This window comes from Anticarsia gemmatalis, chromosome 18, assembly GCF_050436995.1.
Source record: "Anticarsia gemmatalis isolate Benzon Research Colony breed Stoneville strain chromosome 18, ilAntGemm2 primary, whole genome shotgun sequence".
NCBI lineage: Eukaryota > Metazoa > Arthropoda > Insecta > Lepidoptera > Erebidae > Anticarsia > Anticarsia gemmatalis.
This window is the reverse complement of record NC_134762.1, coordinates 5,125,348-5,137,943: the sequence shown is the minus strand read 5'-3', so window position 1 is coordinate 5,137,943 and position 12,596 is coordinate 5,125,348. Positions and strand designations below refer to the sequence as shown.

Here is a 12,596-nt window from a genome sequence, read left to right as displayed (position 1 = left end):
AGAACTAACGAATTCCCCAACAACAAAACAGTTTCCTTGTGACCCACAAGTGCAATATTTACGAGTTTTGAACACAAACGCATGTTATTAGTTCTCTTATCATATAGTGTCGTCAGTAATGTGCAGTTATTTGTAATGTATTGATAGTAACCTGTCATGATATGTAACTTGTAAGGATACTGAGCTGAGTCAATAGTTTGATTAGTGGACATTGGACTAAAGAGCTCTATAAAAATTAATAAAATTAAATCTAGAGTATACATCATATTTTTCTATAAACAAGAGCTAATTAAGAAAGAACAAGAGTTTTCGTATTGGTTTCTTTTTTGTATTAAGGAATGAGTTCATTGTGTGCACGTCTACCGAAATATGTTTGTGTAATAAAAAATGCTTAGTATTGTGATTTCCTCTTATATCGTGTATTGTTCTGCCTAAACTCTTACCTACATTACTTTTGATCTAAAGTACCTACATCAGGCAAAAATAAACCAAATTACTTTTAAGTTTATAATAATATCCGTACTTGTGAACTGGTGTACATAATTTTGCAGGTAAAACAATAATAAATAAAGGTAGATAAGAACAAACACATTAAATAGAATAACGAAAAACTATGTAAAACTTCATTAAAAATAATATCAACCATATGACTTTGGTATGTTCGTATAAATACTCAAACAAACAAGCGATGATAGTCAAAACACTAGCATACCTATAAATTTCATTACAACAAACTAATAGATTCGATAGAGTAGTAGATATCAATAGTTCGGCCTTGTTGGACCGGTTTGTTTTGATAACTGGCCGCCTTGGCACCGATGTGAGACAAAATACAACCACGTTTTCACTTTTTATTCTATATTTTGTGTTTTTGTTTGGTTGTTAATCATTTTTATTGTTCATGTAACAGGTTGGAAAAATATGTGTTATTTTTTTTGGTGTATACATTTTTTTGTCCTTCAATATAAAGATTAAAACTTTTTCATTACAAATAAAAATATAGCACATTAATGTTATTAGTAATTATAAATTACAGGGCCTTAAATTAAGTCTCGGACATTTCTAAAATCAGTAAGCGTGGTGGACTCAAGGCCTAAATCCTCCCTCTTACTGGAGGAGACCCTTGCCCAGCAGTGGGACGATTATTGGTAAAAATAATGCATATCACATAAAATACATTCATATTTATAGTAAGTAAATTATTTGAACTTAATTATTTCTTAGACAACATTTCTAAAACCAGTGAATTAGTTCTAGTCTTTTAAATCAAAAACTCGTCATCACCATTGATCGTTCATTGACCTTCGTCATAGCCATCTTCAATCATCAATAAAACATTTCACAATATCATAAATTTAGTATAATAACCCCAAGATTCTTGCTCTAAATGGGATCTTATAATTGAACTAAAGGAACAATTTTACTAGTTAATTTGATGATGCGAAATTATGAATATTAAGATGAATGTCTGCTACGGATCACATCATAACCAAATCGGATTTTGATTAAATTTCGATAGTTTTTAAATACTAATTAACGAAAAATGTTGTATCTAATTGTAGCCATAGGTGACTATTTTTGAAGTTCATTCTAAAATAATCTCAAAACCACTAATTTCTCGATAGTATAGAATATAGGGAATCGCGCTACAGAAGCAAACTACTGGATGTAGTCTTTGCAATTCATGCAATATTAGACTTATATTATTCATGCATAGTCAATCAAACTTTTGTTTTTTTTTATTAAACCATTTCTAGGCTACTTTTAGCTCAAAACATATTTTCACGCAGAAGTCACTAGTAAAATCATAACTACTACAATACTACAATACTAACAGTCTCAATATTCTCTCCAAATGCTATCTTATAATTGTCTAAACGAACAATGTAAAATAATCCAGACATGCGATATTTACGGGCACCGGCGCCTGCGCATACGGCGTACGGCATACCATACAATTCAGGCCAATTTATTCTCAGTACGAACGCGTTAAAACGATTTCATACTCATTATTTGTACATTTTGTGTGCACTGATTTATTTCGAGCGTATTTTAGAATGTTACGTAAGTTCCTATCGGTTTTTATGGTAGTTAACATCGTCGGATTAATAGGCGATAAATTGAATAGCCTTAAGATATGGGAGAATTAATTAAATAGAAGATTTTGGTTGTAAATTTTATTATAAGTACGTTTTCTATTAGCAGTTATATAACACCATACATTCGTTATTATGTATTTTACGTCTACATTTCTTGACTTACGTGAGATCACATTGACTAATTATATTTTCATATTGAGCACTACACTACAATTAGTAGGTAAGTTAACACGTTGATTGTCTATCGTTATATTTTAAACGTTTTTTTACTCTGCAACTGGAACAATTTTACTTATTTAAACTATGAGCTAATACTTATTTTTCTATTTTTTTAAATTCATAAATACATCTTCATATTCGTAAAACATAGAAGTAATATTTTAAACTAAATATTATAGTTTAAAATATCATACAATTTATTAAAATATTTGCTAAATTCTTCAACTCACGGCAAGATCACGTCATCATCAATAATAACAGAAAGTAGAGGTCAGAGTTTGTATACAACTTTATAATACATGTATGAACAGGTGGTTTACATTGAAAATGTACACAATACATATTCATATAAGGAAATTTCAATCACGAGATTCGCGATGATATTCTTCTTTTTTGTATCTGACAAGATATAAGTTATCTTGATATATTTTATGAGATATTCTCAATATTTTGAACCGTCGGATAGGTTCGGAAGAAAAGAACACTAAAAACTAAAATTTTAAAACGAAACTTTTTATATGGAATTTATTAATCCCTGATGGACCTTTTAATTGTCTTTTCAATCTCTCTGTCCCTGTCTGAGTAAAAAGAAAATAATGGTAAGTAGGTAGGTACTTATACCAAAACATAAAACTAACCTAGTTATTCGAACAAACAATCCAACTAGTTTTTTAGTAACACGTAACTATTTCACGATCGGGAAGAATCACCTTCCTACCTTTGAAAAAAAATATTTCACATAATTCATGACTGCAAAATTCTAACTTCGTTACCCAAAATTATTCAACCTTACAAAAAATTGAATAATATAAAACAACCATGTCCATAGATTTATCTGTACTGAAGCTCTCAATACTCTCATGGTCTATTAAAGAGGGACGCTAATATCCTGCGCTAGGTCTGACGAGACGATACGACTTCCTCCGTCACTCCAGTTGAGAGGTCAATCTGTTTAAACTCTCGTTAAGCCTTGAGCTATATTCAATCAGTGGGTTATAAAATGTTTAGTGTTTTTATTTGGTATGTGTTTACATGCTAGAGCTGTGGCAAAGACGTTGTATGTTGCTTGAAAATATTGCTTAATAAGAGCCGGTCGTTGTTTTCTACTTGAAAATATTACTGAAGTACCAAGTCCTAAGACTCTTTTTACTATTGTCTATTGTTAAAAATTGTTAGAAGTCTTGATTAGTCTTGTATGTTTCCAGGTGATATTTTGGCACCTAGTTTTAAGGTTTCATTTCAAAGACTCCACATATTATGTTTTTCTGCAATCAGCAAGTCAAAAACACAAATCTCGGGAACGTTTTGGTATATTACTTTCAAAAAAATGTTAAACTATAAATTATTTTTATTTTTTTCTTAACAATAAGATAGTTGTCATTTAAATCAGTATCTTCTACATCAACAAACAGACTTTCAACTTTACATTATTCGTATCTAACCATAGAAAGCCATTACCCCATCCATTTGTATTCAAGCTCACATAAATACGTGTACACACGAGCTAAAAGGTAGCAAGGAAAGTGACGGGACAGACAATAGGGTCGGAAACAATGGGCCATTGTGACCCTTTGTACAGTGTAAACTATGCTTAGTTTGATGAACTAGTAACGAATGCTAAGATTACATGGTTGTTACTTGATTGGGAAGCTTTTCATGGTGGTCGTTTTCTCATAAATAGTGCTTATTATAACCTCTTCTAAGTTTGTACTTAGAAAATTGTCTTACTAAATTGTCGTATTTTATTTAAAGCTAATAACTTTACAGTATACACTTTTTATGAACCTTTCCTTTGCAGTGTTTTGTAGCACACAGTTTCGATATGATTTGCCTGGAGCCAAGCTAAAGTAAGCAAAGACTGTATATATGTACAAGAAAATCATCCTTTAACCTATAATATACGACCCAGAGTAGCAGAAAGATGACACGAGATAGTGAATTTTATAGGGAAACAGAATAGGCCTTTGCACAGCAGTGGGACACAAAAGTGGGCTATATATCTATATAACTCGTAAGTTAAGCCATAGAGAGATGTATTAGAGAGTAGTAATCTTCATACCTCACATTAGAGAAAAAATGGCATCGAATCATCAATATTTTACTACTTTTGCAAGACACGACTATATAATCATTAACATAAACTTCACATATTTCTTCAACTGCATACTTAACCGTCACTTAAGTAATAATTTAAACAATCGTCAGGTATTAATCATACGTTTGACAAAACACCTCCGATGACACATTACGAGCCAGGTAATGTCTTGAAGTAAAAATAAAAATGTATAAACTAAAGTCCGAGGGAATGACATCATGCTTGCATAAATATTAGTGGTTATTATTAGTATAGTTTGTTATTAAACTGCTGCATTAATGCCCAATTGGTAGGTACGGGTTTACTCCCGAAACGAAAGATGATGATTAAATTCAAGAGTAGATATATAATTTGTGGTAAATTTTCGCCTTAAGGTTAGGTGTTAATACACGAACAGTTTCGATTAGATCAAATAATTTAGTTTTAAAAACATATTGTTTAGTAAATAGCGATTTGATAGTAGTTAGCAAAGTGAAGTTTAGTCATTATATAGGGTGTGTCCTACCTTTATATGAGCTGAAAATACATTTCGCTAATAATCCGTATTCCCCTTTGGGATATTTAATAGTTTAAAAAGCATTTTAAGTCAATCTTGTTTTGTTTTTAAAACTGATTGTTTTAGACTTAAATAGAAATTATAAATAGTACCTAAATTACGAAGGGTGTTTCTAAATATAAACAGTTATTTAGATTTACTATTTGATAATAAATCTATTATCGTTTTTCAAGGCATTAATTCGCACACAGTAAAGTAACGTAACTAAGTTAAATATAGGTAAAAATGATGACTCACTCTATAATCTATACACATAACAATACATATATCCTGTTTCGCAATCATCAATGCCACACGACAACTGCCAACCGATAAACACATTTTATAACAAAAATTACGAAAAAATCTACCAATAATTGCATTTAACAACTCACAGTTTCCCATCAGTGCGACAATCATTTATCATTCCATACATTGACGTAGACATGTCTTCATTAGTCACGATTAAAAAAAGAATCACTGAACAAACACTTCAATGGTCACGGAACACGCGAAAGTTAACACTTTTCAAAATTTCTTGTAAATTTTTATTTTTATTTAATGGCAGTGATGACGGTCGTTCAGTCTGCCCGTCTTGGCCATACTGTCGACTTGCAAGTGAAACAATATTGATAACATACGTCACTTATCGCCGACCACTTTATTAATCTGCATCAATTTATTCATGGAGACAATTGAACAATTTTGTCCGAGGGCCGGCCATTGATGAAATGTGGTGGAGTCGATTTACTTAAAAAAAACGATACTTCTTTTTTTTATCATAGTTACGTCCTTTTCCTTCCTCGATAATAGGAAAAAGACACAACATAGAGCTTGCAAACTCGTTACAAGCCCTAGGTCTTAGTCAACACCACTGAATCTAATTACCCATCTTCTGTATCACGACTATTTCAAAGACCTCTCTCAAGGTCTCAATTAATACAAAACAGTTTATCAAGACTCTTCGCAAACCTTTATAACTCAACTTCTATTTGAATTTTATAGCTCTACCCGTCCTTGTCTAACACCATAAGTTGGAAAGAGACTAGCGAGCAAATCACGTAACTTGTATCTAAGTACAGCATTATCGATGTGACATAAAGATAAAGTTTGATGGATCAATCACCAATCGGTGTATTTCAGGAAGTACAAATCCGTTGGTCACATGACAAATTGCAAAACAATTTAGTAGATGACCGTTTTTATCACCTTGGATTGAACGGATGCTGTAGCAAAGAATAGTTTATAAGTTTTTATTGCTTTAAACACTAAATAGTTTCGGTATTTTTTGATAGAGATGGGTCTTAAGAAGTAATTAAGCGTCTTGATGTAGAACTGTAAGCTTATATTGTTTATCTAAAAAATAAATAAGGGACGATGATCACCCGGGACTTCAGACTGTTGTAGAAGGGCTAATTACCTAGCCTTCTTACAACAATGTGGAAAACAATTTTTCATATGGAAAATAGTAAAAATTAGGACCCGATGCAACCATAAATAGTGACCAAATTAACCATGTCACCTACCACAATACCTATGACAAAAATCAAACAGTAACCTATTTTTCATAGGTGTCGTTTAATGCCCAAATGTAACCTGTATTCCATATTTTCGGAAAAATGGTTTATTATTGGTTCTTAGAACTCCCGACAATGTCCTAAAAGATACAAAAATAGACGTATAAATGAGTTGCTAAAACCGTCAGTAAATAAAATATATTTGTATTATCAGCAGAGATGGTTGTGCGAACATAGTTCATTATCGTTTGATAACGAGTTGTCATTCGTAGATTTGCGAGATATCTGTGTATTCCGATATATGTGTCATAATCTATATCTTTATGTATTTTTAAGTCGTGTGAATGTAAATAATATTGAATATTATTTCATGAAAAGTCTATTTTGGTTTGTTGAAGTATTTTATTCATTTATTGATAGTTTGACGCACCTACGTTTCTATAAATACGTTTTATTTTGATCCCTGATAATAACAGCTATTTTCATAGATCGGGCACTTTAGCGAATACTCAGATCTGTAACAAAAACTCTAAGGGAGATAAATGAAATATTTTTTTGCTGAAATCGGGTATTGAACCTAAGACTTTACAATCTGTAGCTACAAATATTTGCTAGAAAACACATTATTTTTATAAATTTTCAACCAGCCTTTAAGACAACTTTTGGCCTTTACTATCCTTTCAATTAAAAAGAGACAGAATTCAGCCTCTAGGTACAAAAAAATATTGCTAAATAACCCGCAACTTTCTTTGCAATAAATATCAAAATAATAATTTACTTATTTTAATACTAGTTGATGTTATCTTAATTGTATATCTGATATGTTGTGAACATGTTTATATCTCGGGAGATGGTTATCGCGATTTTTTTATGACTCGACATAAGTTGTTTAATTGGAGTTATGTAAGGCTAGTTTGAGGTCTAAGTTGATTTATTATAGAGCTAGATTAATGAGTGTCTTCACTAAATTGTATGACTGCACCTCTTTAGCTCCGTGTAAAATAACTTCCAGTTAAAGCTGCAAATGTTTGTTTCGATTTTTGGGTGGTTGAAATTAATATTTGGTATATTTGTAATGAATTGAATTGCAATTAATTGTATGTTAACAACTTTTCACAATATTTTTTTCGTGTGATCTGAGGAATAGTCGTAGTCGTAGGTATAGTAGTCATTTATGGTACAATAAAAATCGTGCCTATAAGGTATGTACAAAGTCAGCTGAATTGTAGTGCTTTATCTTTTCTACGGTACCTTAAGAATTGTTCTATATCCCCTTACTTAATTAAACCATAAAAGAAAATCAACCATTAAACTTCCAAACTATTCACTCTCTTCTTTCTTACACACACGTTCAAAACTCTTCATACACACATACTAACATACAAACAAGCAAACAGACAGTTTGTACATGTGGTGTCGATTAAACTACAGTTATTGAATAACGACAAGCCATGTGCGCCCAAGGTTGAAATATTTCGGCGCTCAGATTACACTACAAAAAGGATCTGTTCGGTAATCTTTGTGACTTAAGCACAAATATTTGATTTCTGTTTGGTTTCGGGTTCGATTTTCGCGTAAGACAAATATATCCTTTAAGATTTGGTAAGTGTTGATGTAGAAAACATGTTATATCGATGTTCATAAATAATATTGCAACTGTCAAAGGATCAAAACTTAATTCCACTTTCGGGTAAAGACTGATACCCAACAATGTAAAGTATAGCGCTACATTTTATTTCAGGTTATTTTGTAAACTGACATAGTTTTCGTTCTTTACCGTTAAAAATTCCTTTCAAGCTTTTACAGCTAATAAACTTATTAACTTTTATTAGAAATCTTACATCATGAGAAATATTGGCAGTTACTTTAACGAGCATCATATTCAAGCACGCCAATTTGCTACTACTTAACATGTTATGAGTTATGACTCATACTAGTAAACGTTTCGTAAGAAAACTAATTTATGCATACGATAGATTTTTTGTACATTTCAAGGATCAATCAATTATATATCTAGCACCAATCTGCATAAAAACTTTAAAATCAATCAATAATGTACGATTTAATTAGATATACATATGTATCTAGGTTTTTTATTTGGAATTTTATAATTAAACCCGTTTTTATAGTTGAAAGCTCGTTTTTTTACTTATAGTGTGTACATCATTTATAAACATAGCATAAAATCAGGCCTTTTCCCAGAAGCGTATGCAAAGACCTAGCTACTATTGTTTTGAAGTAAAACCCAATGTTTTAGTTAAAAAAAAGTGTTGAAATAAATACCTACGCGTAAATCGACGCCGAAGGAAACGCCAGCCTTAATAACAAAAAACTTGAAGACACCGTTCCTAAAAAAATACAAGTAACCCTATATCAACCATTTTCGATCCCTAACCTTGCCAAGAGAATTCCAATCTTATGATCTGAAAATTAGAGTTGATTTTAGCGTTGTCTTGTGGAGGAAATTAAGCTATCATTTTTGTAACACTGAAATCTGATAGTTTGAGTTTTAACTTTTTTATTGTAAAAAGTCGACACATGTTTTAATTTTGTACTCTATTTTTAGTTATGAATATTATATTTTATAAAACAAATATGTATAGGGGTTGAGCAGCTTAAATAATTACTTACAAAAGATACAAACATGTAATTTGGGGTAAAAAGTGATTGCGTATTCGATTTATTCCCGTAATGATATAATTTACCCGACTGATTTCGGTCACGGCGACCTCTTCGACTCCTAATCAACAAATTAATTACTATAGTGAAACAATTGCAGAATTAGATCCAGAAATGATGACTACTTTATGTCATTGACGACAAAATATATAACTTCGTATAAATCTAAATGTTATTTTGATGTATGTAAACAATAACAACACGATTACACCCACGACAATTTGCGAAAAAACTATATTTAGGAAACACAAATATTTGGTTCATGTCTAGACTTACCTATTAGGCTTATCAAATAAAAATTGGCTCATTTATCATTGACAAGATGTATGGATGTGAATGAGGCAAGGGAAGTTTGTAAGGATCGTACCGATAGGTAAGTAGCGATCTGTCGCCTCTGCCTAGCCCTGTGGGGAAAAAGGCGTGATATTATGTATGTATGGCTCATTTTTTATTGCGTAGCATCATTCAAAGGTGTGTTGGATGACGTATTTTCCAATGATACATAGTTATCCGAATTCCAAATTGTAATCAATAAGTATATAACATTGTGTAGAGGAAAACGAATTCCCCAAAATGCAGTATGAATGACTTTATTGTCATAATTCGATTTGACGTTATAGATAAAATTATGTCATATGATAAGGCAAATAACGGTTTTTCCAGGTATTTTCAGTAATTTATCTATAATATAATCTATATGATAGAGCTTCTGTTTTCAAAGGATGTAAGATGTAATAAAGATTAATTATTATTCAACTGATATTTTATCGATTTATAAGCGGATACTATATTTTGGCAAAATGTATGTGGACTATTGTGGACTACTACTTTCTCTGTTAGTTACGTTTTTACAGCTAAACTGCTGAACCGATTTAGATGCAATTTATGAGGCTATTGAATTACAAGCTGAGAAAAGACATAGACTGCTATTCTTACCACTTAAATTAAAACTGCTAGGACTTTTTGGTGACTTTGCTTCAAGACAAACAAACGTGATAACTTCATTAAACATTTTAAGTAAAGTTCAGTTCAACGTTTCTACTTTTAAATACGTATGTCTAATTTTCCTCTTACCATCGATTGGTATAATTAATTCATTTAAAGACAAATTAAGTCGTAATGTAGGTTGCACGTTGAATTAAACATAAATATACTAAGAAATCTCAAAGGAATCTCTGCATTGAGCAATAATTGCAGATTAGTACCACGTCAGACTTCAAATCAGATGCGCAATATAACGGTAAAAACCTATGTTCTCATTCATTATTCAATGTAACGCGTTTATTTACAATTCTTTGAGATTTTTTCCTTATCAGGGGGAAAAATGTTAAACTTAATGATTTAATATTTTTTTCTGTCTTTAACAAATATAATTTCAATTTTCGGCGACGAAATTGCGTAAGAAACATACAAAACTACTGCCGAATTGAGAACCTCCTCCTTTTCGAAATCGTTTAAAAACTAGGTTTCTACTAAAGCAGAGTTATTTAATATTAATTAATAGTATATATGATAATACGAATTTAATTGGATACAGCATATTTGAAATACTTGCACCTAAAACAACTTCTATAACTGAAAACACAATTTCAAAAACAGATTATAATAATATGTGTCCTTTTCAAAATAGTATATTCTATTGCTACAGTCGGTTATATAAGTATTAATAGTATACATTAAAACATAGATATTCCTTTACTTAACTAGCTCTAATTACAGTCATACCAAACCGGTTAGAGGCGGCAAATACTAAAAGCACTGAACAGTTGAGACACAAGGATAAAAGTAATCATAGCCTACTAGATCATCATTTAAGATATCATTCCGGTTTCCAACTGTCGTTACAGCTGTTGGAGTAGGTGTCGACGAAATGAGAGGATAGCCTTATACGTATGGTGATCATAGTTAATTTCTCTCACGGTGAAGCAAAGTGAGTATCTTTTAGTATAGATAGTCGTTTAGAGACACACCTGCGCAATGTCAGGAGCTGAGCGTTCGGTTGAACACGCTATGTGTGTTATTTAAGTTACCTATAACACATCAATCGAGATAACGTCGCGTTCAACCAAACCATACGTTCGTCGCCGAAGATTTGACAGGTGTGTCAGTACTTTAAGATTGCTTTGAGTGTCAATAGTCTTTTAAGTGTCTAGGTTGAGAGCAGGTAAATATTCTGTCTTATTTTAATCATGACATCAGTTGTAGAGTAAAAAATCTATTTTGTCACCAGGCCGACCACAAACCATAAGAAGGAACGAAAGGAAAATTATGGTATTGTACGCATTCTTTTATATACTCTAAACCCCCGCTTAAGCACCTATCCTCGTGGAAAAAGATTGTATGGCAATGTTTTAAATGTATTAAGTAACAATACGCAACTTTCATTTCCATAGAACAGTAAATTTTATACTAAACCCCACATTACCCCATCAAAGTAACGGTGTGGCAATAGTAAGTTAAAACACGGAAAATCTGCATGTTCTATGTATAATCAGAGTTCATCATCAGCTCTGAGTCACGCCGTCACGCGTGTGCGCAGCGGGTGATTCTCATGACTCATGACTTTGCTCAGAGGCGGGGAAATATGCTTCAACTAAAATGTTTGAGTAAAGTCATTTGCAATTGTAGTAGGTACGTTTTAAAAATATTTTCTTAACTATCTTTTCATCAAGTTTACAACAACGAACAACGCTCTCCTGTAGATTTTCAGAGCCCTCGTGTTAACGAATACGGCAAGTTAAGTATATAAAATATACGTTTTGTAAAATACCTATTCTAGTTTTACTTCCCTTAACAAATGGTTATATATTAAATCAAAAAGACATTTATTTTAGTTTTGAAAATATCCTATTGGCAACTAGGCTACTACTAGGTACTAATTGGCACTTTTTGTACAAGTAGCCTTTTTTACCTTGTAAAATCTCCCCGTAGCACACGTTATTCTTCATTGTAACTTTAAGTTAAACATTCTAAAACATTATATAATGTCGAAGTTACACATTATGGTGTATTTATCTGTTATTGTGGTATTCAATTATATGAGTCACAGTATGAAGTACATTTTTTTATTGTTGAACTACTCTCAATTTTACGAATTGATTTAACAACGGAAATATGGTACCGTGTGATAATAGCGCGTAGGATTTTTTTGTCTGTATTATGAGATTAGAACAATTTGTCGAACTATGAACTCATGAGGGTAGGCAGAGGAACCAACCAAGAAACGTCACAATATGTCATCAAAATTTATTCAATGGTTCTAGATTACAAACATACAAACCTTCGTGATTATACTAGTATAATCCGACAACTCAGTAGTGCTTTGAGCACGATTTCTCTAGATTTTAGTTCTTAATTATCTGTTTGTCCAAAATAAAGTAGCTGTATCGAACAGAGCCACCGTCAGCTGTTCTAAATTTCGTATACATTACTTCCACCAGCTGTAACCCCTG

General features: G+C 31.8%; 1 protein-coding gene across 4 annotated transcripts in view; it reads right to left on the bottom strand.

Annotated features, from left to right (window-relative positions):
* The window catches only part of LOC142980456 (uncharacterized), a 157,154-nt gene that overhangs the window by 17,591 nt on the left and 126,967 nt on the right, over window positions 1-12,596 (bottom strand). The gene's annotated exons all lie outside the window — the stretch shown is intronic.